Genomic DNA, 16,099 nt, shown 5'->3' with positions numbered 1-16,099 from the left:
GGGCCTCTGGGGGATTGCTCCAGGAGGATCCCTGAGCACCTCATCTCCGTGAGTTGCATCAAAAACTCTCTCCCCTCTCCTGCGGCCGTCACTGCCTACATCCCAACCTGAGCCTGCCACACTTAGCTTCCAGACATTGGTCTGGCTCTCCCTTCTTTGGCTTCTTACTCTGCATTTTTTCTAAGAAAACAGGCTCTAAAAGGTTGATTTCTGGCTGCCTGTCCAGTTTGCACTGGTGACTGGCATCTTGCCTTTCCCCCAGGAAGTGTGTTTGAGGGGAGGGGCGCTGTGTGTGATGGTGCTGACAAGTTGACAGTGTTCAGTTCTCAGCCACTTGTCCCTTAATCTTCATGGCGCCCTTTCTTTCCTGCAGCACGAAGCCACACACCTGATCCTGATGCCTTGTCCTGCAGAGCTCAGAGGTCACACACTGAGCCACACCTGTGTCTGGTGACCGCTCCCAGCCACAGCCGGGCCAGGGCCTGCAGCGGCTGAACAGAGTGCTCTCCAAGACCTCACTTCTGGTCCCCTATGGAGGAATGGGAAGGAAAGACCGAGGGTGAAACTTCTGCACCTGCCTCAAAAGTGGCGCTCACTGGTTATGCATTAACAGGGGACCAGGCCGTGTGGCAGGCCCAGGGCTGCAATGGAAAAGCATATGGGCGTGTTTATAGCCAGCAGCCTATTGCCTCTCCTGCCAAAAATGTGCCCTCCCCCCTTTCATGTCAGCCTTGTCACAAAGCTGAAATGACAGGTGGGCAAACAGCAGGGTGACGAGCTAGGAAAATCCCTGAGCCTCAGCAGGTCCACAAAGTTCCCCTCTGACTGACCTGAGCTGCTTTATCACCTGGGAACAGTCTTTGTAGATAATGGGGCCCGCCAGGGGTGGGCTATGGGGTTGGGAGCCTCAGGAGGCCGGGGAGAGAAGAGCAGAGGGGGTGCAGGGGTGGGAGGCAGTAGCGAAGGAGAAACACGTCATCTCCATGGGGACGGGCACCTTTTGAGTTTCTTGTACTAGATCTTGAAGCAATGAGGGAGCAGGTGTCTTTAAGGGCCCCAGTGGGAGCTGGGTGACAAGGGTTTTGGAGCCACTTGAGCACTTACTGTGAATACTGAGGCCAGTCGGGCATAGCAGGGGCTCTGAAATGCCCAGGGCTGGGGAGGACTTGGGGAACCCTCTGGCCCACTGCAGATCTCAGAGTTCTGGGTAGTGAGATGACAGAAGGACACACGAAGCTTTAAAGTAAAACTCCTATAATCCAAGGCAAGTTCGGAGACCCCAGAAGAACCCCCTTGGTTCTCAGGCCTATGTATGCACACATCCATGTTTGTGCCCCAAAAAGGCTTCTGTGTCTCCCCTCCATGCATCCATTCTATCTGTCCCTCCATTTCTCTCTCTCTCTCTCCATCTTTCCTTGCCTTCCTTCTCTTCTCCTTTCCACAAGTATTTATTAAGCTCTGTGTTCAGAGCCCTGAGTGAGCAATTGGGAATCTCAAGAAAAGTAAACATGGTCCCTGCTCTGGGCAGCCAAGTTGGGAGAAAAACAGGCATGCAGGGCAGCTCTGGCCCCACACAGAGCCTGCGGGATTTGGGGAAGGCTCCCCTCCAGGCAGACACGGCCCTGGGGCGCAGAGTTGAAGGAACCAGTAGCATCTCCATACAAACTAGGAAAGGACACCCTTCCTGTGGGCAGAAGAAGCCCTGCAGCGGGCCACTGAGCTGTGCCGGGAGGCAGGGGCGTCCCCTCCAGCGCCCAGGGGGATAGCATGCTGAGGGTCCTCCCCAGACGTGGACGGTGGCAGCCCCCTATGTCTGAAGGTGCTGGGACCCAGCAAACAAACGCTTTAAGAATTGTGACAAAAACACATGTAATGTAAAATTTACCATCTTTTTTAGGTGTATGGTTCAGTAGTGTGCAACCAATTTCCAGAACTTTTCATTTTGCAAAACCAAGACTTTGTATTGAACAATAACTTATTCCCCGGTCCCCCTTCCTCCGATCCCCGGCAGTTCCAACTGTCTTGTCTGTCTCTAGGAATGCAACGGCACTAGGTTCCTCATGTGAGTGGAATCACATCATACAGTATTTGTCTTTTTGTGGCCAGCTTATTTCACTTAGCTAATGTCCTCAGATCCATCCATGTTGTAGCCCATTTTCAGAATGTCCTATGTTTTTAAGGCGAAATAATAGTATTCCATTGAATGGATAGACCACTTTTGTGTATCCGTTTATCTGCCAACGGACATTTAGGTTGCTTTTACCTTCCCACTATTGTGCACAATGTTGTTACGAGCATGGGTGTACAGGTACCCAACATCCCAACTTTTAAGCCATTTGGAAGCCTGGAACGTGCACCAGAGTGATGGACACTGGTGTGTAAGGAAGGCAGGGGGGAGCAATGTCCTTGGGTGACACCCTGGGGCTGAATGATGAGCCTTGGAGGGGGATGTCTGGTTGAGGTTGGGAAACCACAGGGGTAAATGGTGGCTGGCCCTTCCCTGTCCCCAGTGCACCTGCACAGAAGGACATGCCACAACCTCATGGCGACTTGGCCTACCTTGACCTTGGACTGGGATTCTCAGGCTGCGGTCTTTATTGTCTTTAACTGGGGCGTCCCTATGTTCTGGTTTTCCCAGGACAGCCCCAGTTCAACCTGCTGTAGCAGCACCTCCTCACTCTCATCACGGTCCCTCTCTCTGACCTCCCCCTTATTCACACTCTCCTCAGTGCGTCTCATTCGGTCACACCCAAGCAGGGTCACACCCAAGAGCCTCAGAGACAAGATTCACAGGCGGGTTCTATACCTTGGTTGCACACCCTGACCAGCCATGCTCTGAAACCCCAGATGTGGCTAAACCTCTGTTGCCTCACCCGTAAAATAGAGAAAACTGCCCCTACTTTATGTGTTGTTTTCTTTCTTTCTTTCTTTCTTTCTTTCTTTCTTTCTTTCTTTCTTTCTTTCTTTCTTCTTTCTTTCTTTCTTTCTTTCTTTCTTTCTTTCTTTCTTTTTTTTTTCTTTCTTTCTTTCTTTCTTTTTCTTTCTTTCTTTCTTCTTTCTTATAAGTAACTATAGGAAAGAGTGTTGCAATTTTTCAGGGATCTAAGTGGGAGATGTAAGAGTGGATAAGAAGCTGCAGAAGAAGCAAGACATGCCAACATTCAGGGCAAAACCAAGTTTCACACAGCATATTTCATGGACATGAGAAGTGTGTGGAAATCATAAGTTATTTATTCTGAGTACAAATAAGCAAACATGCTGGTGATCTCCCAAAATAAAAATAGCATTGCACACCAAAGTTGAGCTTTTCTAAATGCCTTACTGCATCGTCACATCTCTCTCTCACGGCAACCAGAGAAAACTGTGGTTTTATCATCCACATTTTATAGATGAGAAAATGGAGGCACACGGTTTGATGCTCAAGTTCACAAGGGTAGTAAGTGTGAGAGCCAGGCGGGGAGCCTGGGGAGGTGATAGAGCGTGTGCTCTTGACCACCGTACTTCCTTGTCTCTTGTGGAAAATGCTGGGGCAACCCCCTGTCCTGGGGCGCCTGTGGTTCAACAGGGCAGCCTCCCCCTCACCTCTCTCCCCGACATAGCCCTCCCTGAGAGACCAGCCCCCCTCCTAGAAGTGGTGGTTTCTGGCACTGGAATTCTGGGGCCTGAGACAGCAGCAGATGGGGAAGGGCCCATCTGATGAGGCCTCATGAACGACCACTGCTTACATGGGTAGAATTCTCCATGAAAATCCAACTCTGGTCCCTTGTTCCAGAAGCATTTGGGACCACTTCAGATATGAACCTAAATAGCATGGCCTATTAACTAAAAGGGGCTTATGTCTTATAGAATGAGTAGTTCATTTCTGCCTACCTTGATGGGTTTTGGTCAAACCACTATTGACCAATGGTGATGGTCAAGCACTTTGGGACATCTTAGATGCTACCAGCTGTGTATCCTTGGTCCCCAGTTGCAGCTGAGCCCCATCTCTATTTCTTCCACTAGCCGAGGCTCCCTTATTCCCAGATTACTGGAATACTGAAGCCTACCAGAGCCCACCTGCCCCTGGAGCATCCCTGCTGGGCATTGTTCAGGCAGCTTAAATAGGCGTTTATTGCAGGGGCGAGAGGGTTTCCAGGTCCTAATCCTTTAGTACTGCTCCCTGGACCACCATTATCATGAGCTTCAAGTGTCCAGAGCTGGGGAAGGTGCTTGACAAGTTTAGTCGAGGTAGCCTCTACAATCCTGACCACAGAAAAACTGAATAGAAAACACATAGAGGACACACAGAACACTCACACCACTCGAGGGCTCATGTGTAAAGATGTGTAAGAATTTACTTTATGTCAAGCCACAAGGCAAGGGTAGAGAATGAAGACAGAGATGAGCTGAGCTTCCCAACAGGTGGCTGCTGAGGAAGCGGGCACTGGGTGGGGTATCTCCCAGCTTGGGGATCTATGCTTCTATGTGGGGAGTTGCTCAGCCTGGAGGGGTTTGTTCAGCAGGCCTCCCCAAAGATCCTCTTCCTCCTTTCTCTTTACTTGGTCATGGTTCATGGGGAAGAAAAAAAAATGAAAGGCCTGGAAAAGTTTTTCCCAACCAATTCAATTATCCTTTGGTTGTCACCTCTATCATCTTGAATGCAAGGCACTACCTAGACAAGGGTATTCCAGTGGTATGTGAGTTTGCTCTGTTTCTCTTTCTCTCTCAGCTCAAGTGTTCTGTTCACCTCTCCTGGAAAGTCAGTTCTGTGGCTCAGTCTTTCATTCAACAAATACTTGCAAGTGCATTTCTTCCTCCTGTCCAATGAAAGCCAACCACATTCCCTGCCCTGAAGCAAATTAGTATTCCCCTGAAGAATTTCCAGCCACATTTCATGTATTTCCTGTACTTACTCATGGCTCTCTTTCTTTCTTGATTCTTTGAAGACCTCTGGTTTAAGCAACTCAACTCATCTGACGCTTGCCCGAGAAAGTCAACTAAGAAAATTCATGGGGTGGGGGGGTGTGTAGTTTTGACTTTGTCTACTTCTGCTAAACTCAGAGAGCTCAATCAATTTCCCCAGAAAATTAAACAGAAATTAAATATCCCAAAGTTATAGTTTATGATATGCTACTAAAGTGCTACTCCTTTTTCTCTTTTCTAAACTCAATTATAGAGTATTAATTTACTTTGTGGCAAAAAATAACTCTTTATTTCTCTATGACTGAACTTTTATTGTCACTCTGGCCCAGCCCTTTGTCTTGCCCAGTCCCTCTGTGCCCACCCATATCGGTGCAGAGAGTTTGGGGCAGGGGAGGGGACGTGGTTTCTGTATATGGGTAAGACTCCAAACAGATTCTGCTAATCTCAGGGTTTGGTGAAACTCTTTGCTCAGAAACTTTATAGCCAGTGGGAATTGATGGTTTGTGTTTGCTCTTCAAATAAAGGAACATTGGAGGTAGAGAGGCATTTTCAGTGGAGCTGCTGACTTTTGAAATCTTGAGCCCTCTTCCTTATCGGGCGTGTTTATTACAGGTTTTATAAATGTTTTATGAGGGAATGGTGAGGCCCTGCTGACTAGGGGTGGTGGCAGCTGTCTCCAACTTTCCACATTGTTGACAAGATCAAAGGACAGATTTACCACCTCATAAGATGGGGCGGATAAGATACGGCGGAATCCCGGACTGACTTCTTGCCTCCATGCACACGGACGAACAAGATGGGCTGGATCCCATGCTGTCCTCTTCCCTTGCCTGGACTCCTTCGCATCATTTGTAGAACCATCTGGACCTCCCAAGCAATTCCTGTCCCCAGAAGCCAACTACTCTTTCTCCTTAACAATTAAATAAAAATTTTTTTTAAATGTATGCTTTAAAGATTTAAATTATCTGAGCACTGTTCAATCTCCACTCTGTTCACATGAGTGACAGTAATTTAAAAATATGTACAATGGAAAAGAGGAAAAGTAAAAAAAAAAAATAGAAAAAGAAAAAAGGAAAACAGGAAAAGCTGGGTGCCTGAAAATAATTTATGGTCAAATAAATCATCTCTAGAATATTTTCAGGTAGAGAAATTGTATTGACTTTATTTTGAGCCATTGTTGACATTTTACTACAATTGCCTTGACAATCTTTGAGAAGCTTCTTTTAATCTGTCATTATTATTGGAAACTTTTTTTATTGCTAGGAGATTTTTTTTTTTTTTTTTTGAGAAGAGGGAAGAGTTCTTTCCTTGAGTCAAAAGAAGTTTCTCTGATATTCCAGAAATACCCATGGCACTCAGCTTCTCTGTAACTCAGAGATGATTAGACCCTGAGGCCCATCCTGTTGCAAGACCTGCTCTGAGAAAGTTAGGCATGTATGTTCTGGCAATGGTAGGCGCACAGCCAGGTAATTCATTAGAGTTGCTATAGTCTGTCCACAGCAATGTTTTAAGGGGCTACTTTGTAACCCACATTGTTCTGGAAAGGTGGTCCAGTGGATCCCGAAAAAAACTTGTGAAGATATCTCTGCTTACCTTGATTTTGTGTTTCTTTTGCTCTAAGCTCCCATCTCCCAGGGAGGCTCTTCCCTTTCCCTAAGCTCCCACATTTCTCTCTGCTGGGCTGCCCACCCTCCTCATATGCCCACGACCCCATATACGCACACACACTCCTCCCCCACAGGTCTGCCTTCCTTTCAGAGCAGGCTTTCTTCATTTATCTGGTTTTCCAAGTGCATCTGCTGTGTGTACCAAGGCTGCTCTAATCCTCATGAAAGTGAGGCTGCCAGACAGCTCTCATTTATTATAGATACTTGCCTTCCTCAAATTTGTCAATTTGCAGAGTGTTGAATGGTAATGGTGGTGTTTCCACCACTAGTTGGGGATCCCTTCGTGTGCCTCTCAACCACACACCTTAATTCAGACCATTGCTCTATGATACGCATTGTCTGTCAAGCTACCTCTGGCCTCAAGTTTCGCACCTGGGTCCAGGCCTAGGGCACCTACAGTGATGGTGTGGGCTGAGAAACGCACCCCTTCCCCAGCTCTGGGCATGAGCTTGGGCCACGGTCCATCTTCTAACTTGCATTCGGAGGGACAAAAGCATACCCAAGTTTTGTAAATGCTCTCAGGGGTAATGTGGGATTGTCATAGGGACTGAATAATCATCTTCGATTGGATCAGGCCTGGAAAGCAAGGGGAAAAGACACATGGAAAAGGATTTTGGGAAAGATAAAACAGGAAAGATGATTTTTAGAGTCATGTCTGAAGTTCAGAAGTAGCAGTGTGTGCCTGGGAGGTAGATTTAATTCACTCTCATGGGACAGTCTCTTCTCTCATACCACATTTAAAATAAATTAAACAAATAGGAGGCCCAACCCCTCTGCCCTGGGTCTGCAAAGCAAAAAAAAAAAAAAAAAAAAAAAAAAAGCCTTCAAGATAGCATTGGGGGCAGCCCATCTCCTTGGGAACAGGGGGATTTCTTTAAAATGCAGATACTTGGTCAGTGGCAAGTGAAGGTGGCTTTGGAATCTACATTTGAGTACTGACCCCTCAGATGGTTCTGATGTAAGATGAAGCTCACATCTTGCAAAGGCTGACCTGGTACAATGATCAGGCCCTGATTTGGGGGCCAGGAGAGGCATCTTCTGGTCTCCGATCTGCCTCTTAACTACAATATGACCTGGGACAAGTCACCTTGCCTTGATGAGTTAAGATCCTCACAGCCCCCACCTCATATCCCCAATTCCAGCTTCAGGGCTAGTATCGAGCTATGCTGTTTGGTTCATATCCAGTGAGCAGCATAGCTTTAAGAGGTATTGTATCTATGATGTGAAGGCAATGTTGGCAAAGGAATGGCTTTAACCTCTCCCCGATGGCTTCATATGCCACCCTGATCCCGAGTTCCTGCAACCCACATGGCCAGTTGGCCATCCCAATGGCATTTCTGTCCTCCCAGCTGAGTGGCCCCTCCCCCACAGCTCCAGGAGCAGCAGTGGAGGTTCAGGGCAAGAGAGTGAGTCACCTCGGTCCTTTACCAGCTACCAGACCTTGAGCAAGTCCCTCAGCCTCTCCTAGCCTCAGCACAAAGGGAACAATAGCAGAACCTCCCTCATAGAGTTTTAGGGGGGTCATTTAAGGAGTTAATCTATATGAGATGCTGAGCCTGATGTCTGGCACATAGCGAGGGACGGGTAGGTAGATTTGTTAGTGTTGCCGTTGTCACGGCACCTGACGGTTTACAAAGAGCTTCCAGGTGTGCTACATGTTCATGTGATTTCCATAGAGACTCTTGGAGGGGTCAGTTCCACTGTGCAAATCAAAAAGCTGTGACTCAGAGAAGTTGTAAGAGTCATAATGCTAGTTTCTTTGTACTCCAACCCTGGGCTCTCTCTGATTCACAAGGATAAGGTGTGATTTGTGTTGAGAGAGTCCCCTCTTGTGAAAGCATTAAGGTTCATGGTTTTATTAAGGTAAAAGTGTTTTGTGCCCACAACAGTCCTGAGAATCTGCAAGAGTTGCGATGACAGTGGGTGCTGTTGTTTGAGGAGATAGTACATGGGGGATGTCCTCAGCACGCTGGCTGGTGGGATTGCTGTGTGCTGTGTCCCTTCCTCCCCTATCCCTCTGTCCCTACCTTCTGGGCCACCATTCCCTATTCCGATCATGACACAGGCAGTGAATTAGAACCAGGAAGCAAGTGGCCTTGGGTGGGGGTGGGGAGAAATGCTGATTTCGGGTACAAACTCCAAGCCAGACTTTCTACACTGGCCAACTCAATGTCTACAGTCTACAGCCAGCACATCCACTGGGGCTGAGCTCTGGCCTCAGCTGGGACAATCAAGGTTGTGCATGGGGCACACAGCTGAGGATCTTTGAGAAGAGGGGTGCCTTCTTCTGAAGAGACAAAAGCATCATGTGGGCTCAAGGCATCCTGCCTGGAGTTTGAGGCAGTGTAGGCTGAACCAGTCCCTGGGAGTGTCTGAGCGACACAGGGCCCTGGAGAGGTCCCTAAGAGAGGTGGGCACAGGCCATCTCTCTTTCTCTCCAGAACCAGCAATATTCTCTGATGTGGGCCATAGGGATCCTGTTTGCAAACCTGCCATGCCGCCTTGGAATGCCTATTGGTCTTAGTTCTCTGCAGGTCAGGTCAGAAAGTACCCAAGGTTTTGACACTGTGGTCTACAGAGGGAAGCCTAAGTTGACTCGATCCCAGGACCCCAGGATCATGACCTGAGTCCAAGGTAGACGCTCAACCACTGAGCCACCCAGGTGTCCCAGTTTGGTTACCTTTTGTAGAGTGGTCACCAGAGGCTTCCCAGGCCTGCCTTGCTCGGACCCAGACAGACGGGCCCCAGGAACATGCAATGGCTGCTGATGGGCTGAGCATGCCCCACTTCAGCCCCGTGGCCCTGGCTTTTTATGGTCAAGTCCGAGGAAGAGGCTAGGCCCAGGCTTGGGGCTGGGGTGAGGGTGTTCAACAAGGCAAAGAAGGCAACTTTTATTATCCGGGGAATTGTTTCCGAAACATTATCAACTCAGATTATTGGCCACAAATTTTCACCTGAAATCAGAGAGTAATAGGCTTTTACAGTGCACTAAAAAGTATATTAGCTGGTTCTGGGGTGTCTCACCTCCCATTTACTCCACTGTTTTATCAATATTGCCATAACTTGACACTTCTGGATAGAGGACGATTGTAAAGTGTCCATAGATCCTATAAACCACACTAAATAGAGATTAGTATTACTACTAAGTTTAAACCCTAGTAAAAGATAATTAAATTGATGGATGTGGCTGTAAATCTCCCTTTTATCAAGTGCTTGCTCTCGTGCGGGCGGTCTCAAGCCTTATTATTTTACAGCATCATTAATGTCTTGGCAGAATTGGTGCCTCAGTGGATGCTGCTGTCTGCTGAGTGAGGAGACAATAAGATCAATAAGATATATAAAATATGCCCCCCGAATCTCTGCAGGCTGTCCCCTCCCTCCCCTGCTTGACTGCGATGCTCAGCTATGACTCAAATGTTGTCTCCGGGACTGCCTGCTGCCCAAGAGCAAGTGCAAGGCCTGTCCCTCCAGACCATTGTCCTATCTGGTTCCCCAGCCCTTTAGTGGTGAGCCCTGGGTGTTTTTAGAGACTGTCATTTCTGGTGTTCTTGAATGCAGCCCTTTCTGAGAACCCCCATGGGGCCCTTGCTTTCTGCGGAGACTGTCTTATGGAAACAAATAATGCTGCTTTCGGTGAAGATAAAACTACCATGATTCAGTGGAGGCAGCTGAAACACAAACATACTTTTTATTTTTATTTAAAAAATTTTTTAGACAAACATACTTTTTTTTTGACAAACATACTTTTTAAAAAATATTTATTTATTTATTCTGGGGTGGTGGGGCGGGTGCGGGGTGGAGGGGCAGAGGGAGAATCCCGAAGCAGATTCCCCACTGTCCCACGAGACCACGACCTGAGCCAAAACCAACGGTTAGACTCTCAACCGACTGAGCCATTCAAGCACCCCGCAAACATACTTTAATACATGCCTCACTGAAAGGGAGATCCCTGGGTGTAGCCTGTATTTGAGAGGCTCAGTCCTAGCAAGGAGTTTCCCTTTGCAGAGTGATTCAGTAGAAGTCTCTTCTGCTTTTGATAAAGGTGAGGGTGACACAAGGGCTGAGCACAGCAGGTTGGCACTGGGCAGCAGAGCCATGGGGGCTCGTCCTCCTCTGAGGCTGTGCCTCTGGGGCTGCCATGCTAAGGAATAACTAGTGGAGTGCTCTCATCCCCACCCCGTCCTTCCCACATGTCCACCAGCTAATCCAAGCCTCAGTCAATGGCAAAATGTAACAAAGCCAAGGCCTGGGCCAAGCCTGTGAACCTGGGGTCCACTCTGGGCAGGGGCAGAGATCCCAAACATAGAGTCCATGAGTTTGCTAAAAGCCGGCTTGTCCTCCATCTGGTCCCTCCTCTCCAGGGCCACTGGAATGAAGAGACATCAGCTTCTTGCCACCCATCCATTTCCCTTCCACCGCTGTGTTGCCAACTGGCTGCATGATCCCCATCAGGTGGAGTGGCTAGCAGCAGGGGTACGCTTTGTGTCTGTGTCTGGCCTGCCTCAGGTCTGGCAGCCACTCCCAGGGCTCCAGGTCCCACCGGAGTCAGGTGGTGGCTTCTTTCAGCGTCAGGCCTTCTGGACCTCCCAAAGTCCCAATCTGCCTAGAGAAGCGACTTACCGAGGTGTTTCCAATACATTTTGAATCCCAGTTAACCAGCACCCCATTATTTATGGACCAGAGATCCTGGGGCCAATACTCTTCTGTATTCCTGCCCCTGACCTTGGCCATGACCCTGAATTGAGCCTGTGGGTAACCAGGCTCAGGACTGTCTGCCTTGCCTGACAAGGCCACGTTCTCAGGCCCCTGGGCGAGCCTCGATCTTTGGCTGGCCTTGACTGCAGAAACGGGAACACGAACAAGGAAACAGTCCCACAGAAGAGTCATCTGGGAGAGACTGGATTTGCCCACAGCAGATAAACACAATTTTTTTTTCTTTTTATTGCGTAAAGCTAAGCAATATGTACCTTGGTTGGAATTAGCAGGCTGAAAGTTCAAGAGATAAGCAGCTTCTCTTGGCGTGAGTGATCAGCAGGCCCTGCAGTGGGGTCTTGTTTTGGGATGCCTCACCTTTTGAACTTGGGGCCTGATTTCCCTTTGCTGTTTCATAATCTCCAGTGGCAGGGAGTGTGCGCAGAGAGGACATGCTGGACCCTGTCACAGGGCTCCACCTCAGAGTACAGTGCTGGTGTGATTTTGTTCTTGCGTTCGAGTTGGGCTGGGGCACTCCACAGGACAGCAGTAAGCATTTAGGGTCCTGTTGTATGCCACGCCCCAGGGCTCCAGAGGCGTCTTGAGACCCAAGGCCCTCCTGCAGGGAGCTCAGCACCCAAAGTGGAACTTAACAGCAAGCTAGTAAACCCTGCTTCTGTGTACACTGCTTGCAGAGAAAAGTGGCCTCGGTTTGGAGTCCTTTTGAGCACTTGCAATGATTTGGTGGGCTTGTTAAATGCTGTTTCCCGGGGCCACTCCCCAGGCTGCTGTGTAGAGCCCAGCATCTCCTCGGGTTGGGGAACTTGGCCCTGTATGGTGAAAACCAAGAACCATAGTCTCGGAAGTGACAAACTCACATCATCATTTCCTAAGAGGCTGGTGAAGGCAAGAGAGGTTTATGTCTCCCTATGTCGTATAAACAAACAGGTGGCTATACTTGACAGAGGCATGGTCAGCAGGGAATGAGTGAACATCCTCCTAAGACCTGAAGAATAAAAGATTCTGGTGCCCTCAGCACCCACAAATCTGTTCGCAAAAGGTTTTAATAAAAACTATTTCTCTGGTTCAGAATCTACTCATTTATCGCCTCATTCCGTCAGTGTTTATTAGATGCCTCTGTGCCAAGCGTGCTCCTGGGCTCCCAGGATATAACTGAGCAAGAACCCCCTTCCCTGATATTCCAGAGCTACCAGGACAGTGAGGAGACAGCCACGTGAACATAGTGTGCCGAGTGCAGTGACACACAGATGGCACAGGGTCCTAGGCCAGCCTCCATGCTCCCAATCCTACTGTGTGTGTTTGTGTGCATGCACGTGTGTGTGTGCGTGTGTGCGTGTGTGTGTGTGTACATCTGTGTGTATGAGCACAGCCTGGACACAAGACCCATCAGACTTGCTCCCAAACCTTCTCATGCCCTGAACTCCCAGCCTCCTGCCCTGGAAAATTAACAACCTTTCAGAATGGAGCATTTGACACACATTTTTTTTTTTCTCTCGCAGGGTATTTTCCCATTAAGTGAATTATCTGCCACATTTGAAATTACATTCCTTCAAAGGGTAGCGTGTGATCCTATTCACAGGGGTGGAGGGAGAGGAGAAAGAAAAAACAAAGGGAACCACAGTAAAAAAAGGGACACAATGACAGACACGAACAACCCCTCAGGTGCTATGACCCAAGTAAAACTCTAGAAGGTGGCGGTCGGGGCTGATTGTAGAATGCTGTCTGTGCTGAAGCTAATAAACCTGATTATCTTGAAGAGTAAACACCATGCTGTTTTGCCAACTATTAGATTTTTACTACTCTCCAATAAAGCGAGCGCATTATTCATTTCAAATAATATACCACTTATTGTTTCCTAAAGATTAGCAATTGAAAGAGATGTCAACAATTTTCACTCTTTAAATTAAGTATAATAGGCTTTTATAGCACAGTATAAAGATATGGAAGGGAAAGGCTGCAATTGCAAGCTTGATTTTCCCTTTATCTATCCATACAGCCCCAATTTGACACTTGGGAGCAGAGAAAGCTTGTAAAGAGCCCGCAGACCCCATAAAGCTGGTGACACTTGGATTAGTCTTACAGCTCACTTTGGACACAGTAAAGTGATAATTTAATTAACTAATAGGGCCGTAAGCGTGAGGGTTTATCTAATGAGTTCCCTTCTCATTTGTCTCCTGGTGATTCCAGCGCCGGGTGTTTACAGATCAGCAGTAGCCTGGGCCCAGACGCGCCCGGAGAGAGCATCTTGGACAGGTGCCCCCTCGGCCCCTGCATCTGCTTCCGTTCGGGGTATTTCTATGCAGTTGGGACATTGTTGCTGCTCGCTCCTGGAGAAAAATACAACAGTTTATCAGAGCTGGTTTGGAATATTTTCTTCGTTTCTCTGAGGTGTCTAATCTGCTGTCTGTGCATATATTAATAATATAGATTCTCTGGGCTCCATGCTCAGGGCAGAGTCTGCGTGAGATTCTCTCTCCCTCTCCCCTCCCCCCACTCGTACACATGCTCTCTCTAAAATATATTAAAAATAATAATAATATAGATTCCCACTGGTATTGTGTGTCTGTGTAAATATGTGCCTGAGTGAGGGTGTGTGTGAGTGTGCATATGCGTGCATGTGTGCGTGAGGGTGGGTCTGGGAGGAAACTTTGAACTCTGCCTATCAGCCTCACCTCCGATCTGGCTCATGGGGCAGGTGGACATGCCAGGAGCTTGAGCCCCGGCACAGAAGGGGAGGGTGTGTGCGTCCTAGAATAGCCCTTTCACAGCCCCTGGCACCCTTGGGTTATTAGACATTTCTTTTTTGTCTGTCCCCTCATTCCACCATCCTGCAGGCTGCTGTTCTGCCGCCGAGCCCAGCTCCTGGGGAAGGATTCCTCACACAGCTCTGAATTCCTTGGGGCCTCGTTCTACTCTGGGGTGATTGCAATCACAGCCAAGAAGCATCACCATGACCCCAGGACTAACCTCTGCTCTCCAGGAGGTCCCTAGGCTTGGAGGGGTCAGTTTATGGTTCCAGGACCCAGACACCAAGAGGGTGAGCTCCGTGGGGTGCAGGCCAGCTCACACAATCACACTGGGAGGAGGGCAGCTCCCAGTTGAAAGGTTATTCCATCTTGGATGCTGAGCCACCCCTTAGAACGGAGCTGCTGGTTTTCATCCAGAGTAGGCCTTGCAGAGGCGTAGACCGGGCCTAATGAATGGGCTCATTTCCAGATTTCAGTCCTAAGGGAAGCTTTCATCACTGTTTGGTCTCGAAGCCATTACCTAAATGGGAATTTTGTTGAGTCCTTGTTCCTGCCCAGAGCAGCCCTAGCTGCAGAGCAAGTCCACAGCCAAGCCAGGCCAGCAGGGGGCGGGAAGGAGTCGTCTTGAGAATCTGAGCCACCCCAGGGGCTCTCGAGTTTGCTTCCCTGCTTCACTCTGGGAATGACCACCCCATCTGAGGACTCCCCCCAAGCACCAGAATTCTTAGGGGAGCTTTTATACCAATGTTTGGGTTCAATCCCAGAAATGTGGATATCTCTCATTTTGGTAATTTCTTCTTTTTTAAAAATGGTTTTGAAAATGTGGAGGACTTAGCTTTTAAAAACTCGTGGTGAAATACATATACCATAAAATTTACATTTTAACTATTTGTCAGCGTGCTCGTCAGTGGCAGTAAGTACATTCACGCTGTTGTCAACCATCACCACTGTCCAGCTCTTAAATTCTTCTGACCTTGCAGAGCTGGATCTCTGGCCCCATTAGGCACTAGAACTCCTCATTTCCTTACTTCTCCAGCCCTGGGCAACCATCTTTCTACTTTCTGTCCCTATGAGGGGGATGACTCCAGGGACCCCCTATGAGTGGAATCATACAGTCTTTGTGCCTTTATGCCTGGCTTATTTCACTTAGCATCATGTCTTCAAGGTTTATCTGTGTAGCGTGTATCAGAACTTGCTTTCATTGTAAGGCTGAAGAATATTGCTTTATGTATAGGTATCACATGTGTGTATCCATTTAACTGTTGATAGATGTTTGGGTTGTTTCCATTTTTGGCAATTTTGAGGAATGCTGCTATGGAGATGGGTGTACAAATATCTCTTTGAGTCCCTGCTTTCAATTCTTTTTTTTTTTTTAAGTAATGGGGCTATTCTCCATGGTGAGATGGTATTATTCTCCATTTGTTTGCTTAATAATAACCATCCCAACAGACGTGAGGTAATATCTTATGATGATTTTGATTTGCATTGGGAATGAATCATTTTAAAAATTCCCCTGGAGGTGCTGCTAGTGAGCATCCAGAGTTGAGAACCACATATATCTGCCAAGCACTGTTCTAAATCCCCATTTGTTCCATCCAACAACTCAGTGAGGTAGGAGACGCTTTCAGATGAGAGCATGAAGCACCCAGAGGTGAAGACCACTCATCTAGTAGGTAATGGAATGAAAATTCAAGTCCAGATCTGTGGTCCCCAAAGTTCCTGAGCTCACTTAGCAGTCCTCCATATGAGGAAGAGAAGGGGCCAAGGGACACGACATCCAATTCGCATGGGATGAGTTCCATCTAAAAACAATATCAGAATGAAATCTCAGTTTAATTCTTGAAAGGAGCTTCTTTCACAGCCCCTCTTTTAGGAAGGAGGTTTAATTTGAAAAAAATCATAGTTCTTTCCCTCTTAACTAATAGTTTAATAGTTAGTTCAAAGCCATTTATTCGAATAAAACTCACTGTTTTCAGAGGGGCAGAGAATGTGAATCATTCCCAGTGAACATCTGGTACTTGCGAAGAGCCCGGAACAAGGCCATGTATTAGAATTGTCGTGTAACAATAC

The sequence above is a fragment of the Vulpes vulpes genome, chromosome 9, assembly GCF_048418805.1.
Source record: "Vulpes vulpes isolate BD-2025 chromosome 9, VulVul3, whole genome shotgun sequence".
NCBI classification, from domain to species: Eukaryota; Metazoa; Chordata; class Mammalia; order Carnivora; family Canidae; genus Vulpes; species Vulpes vulpes.
The sequence above is the reverse complement of the archived record's forward strand: the minus strand, read 5'-3'. Positions refer to the sequence as shown.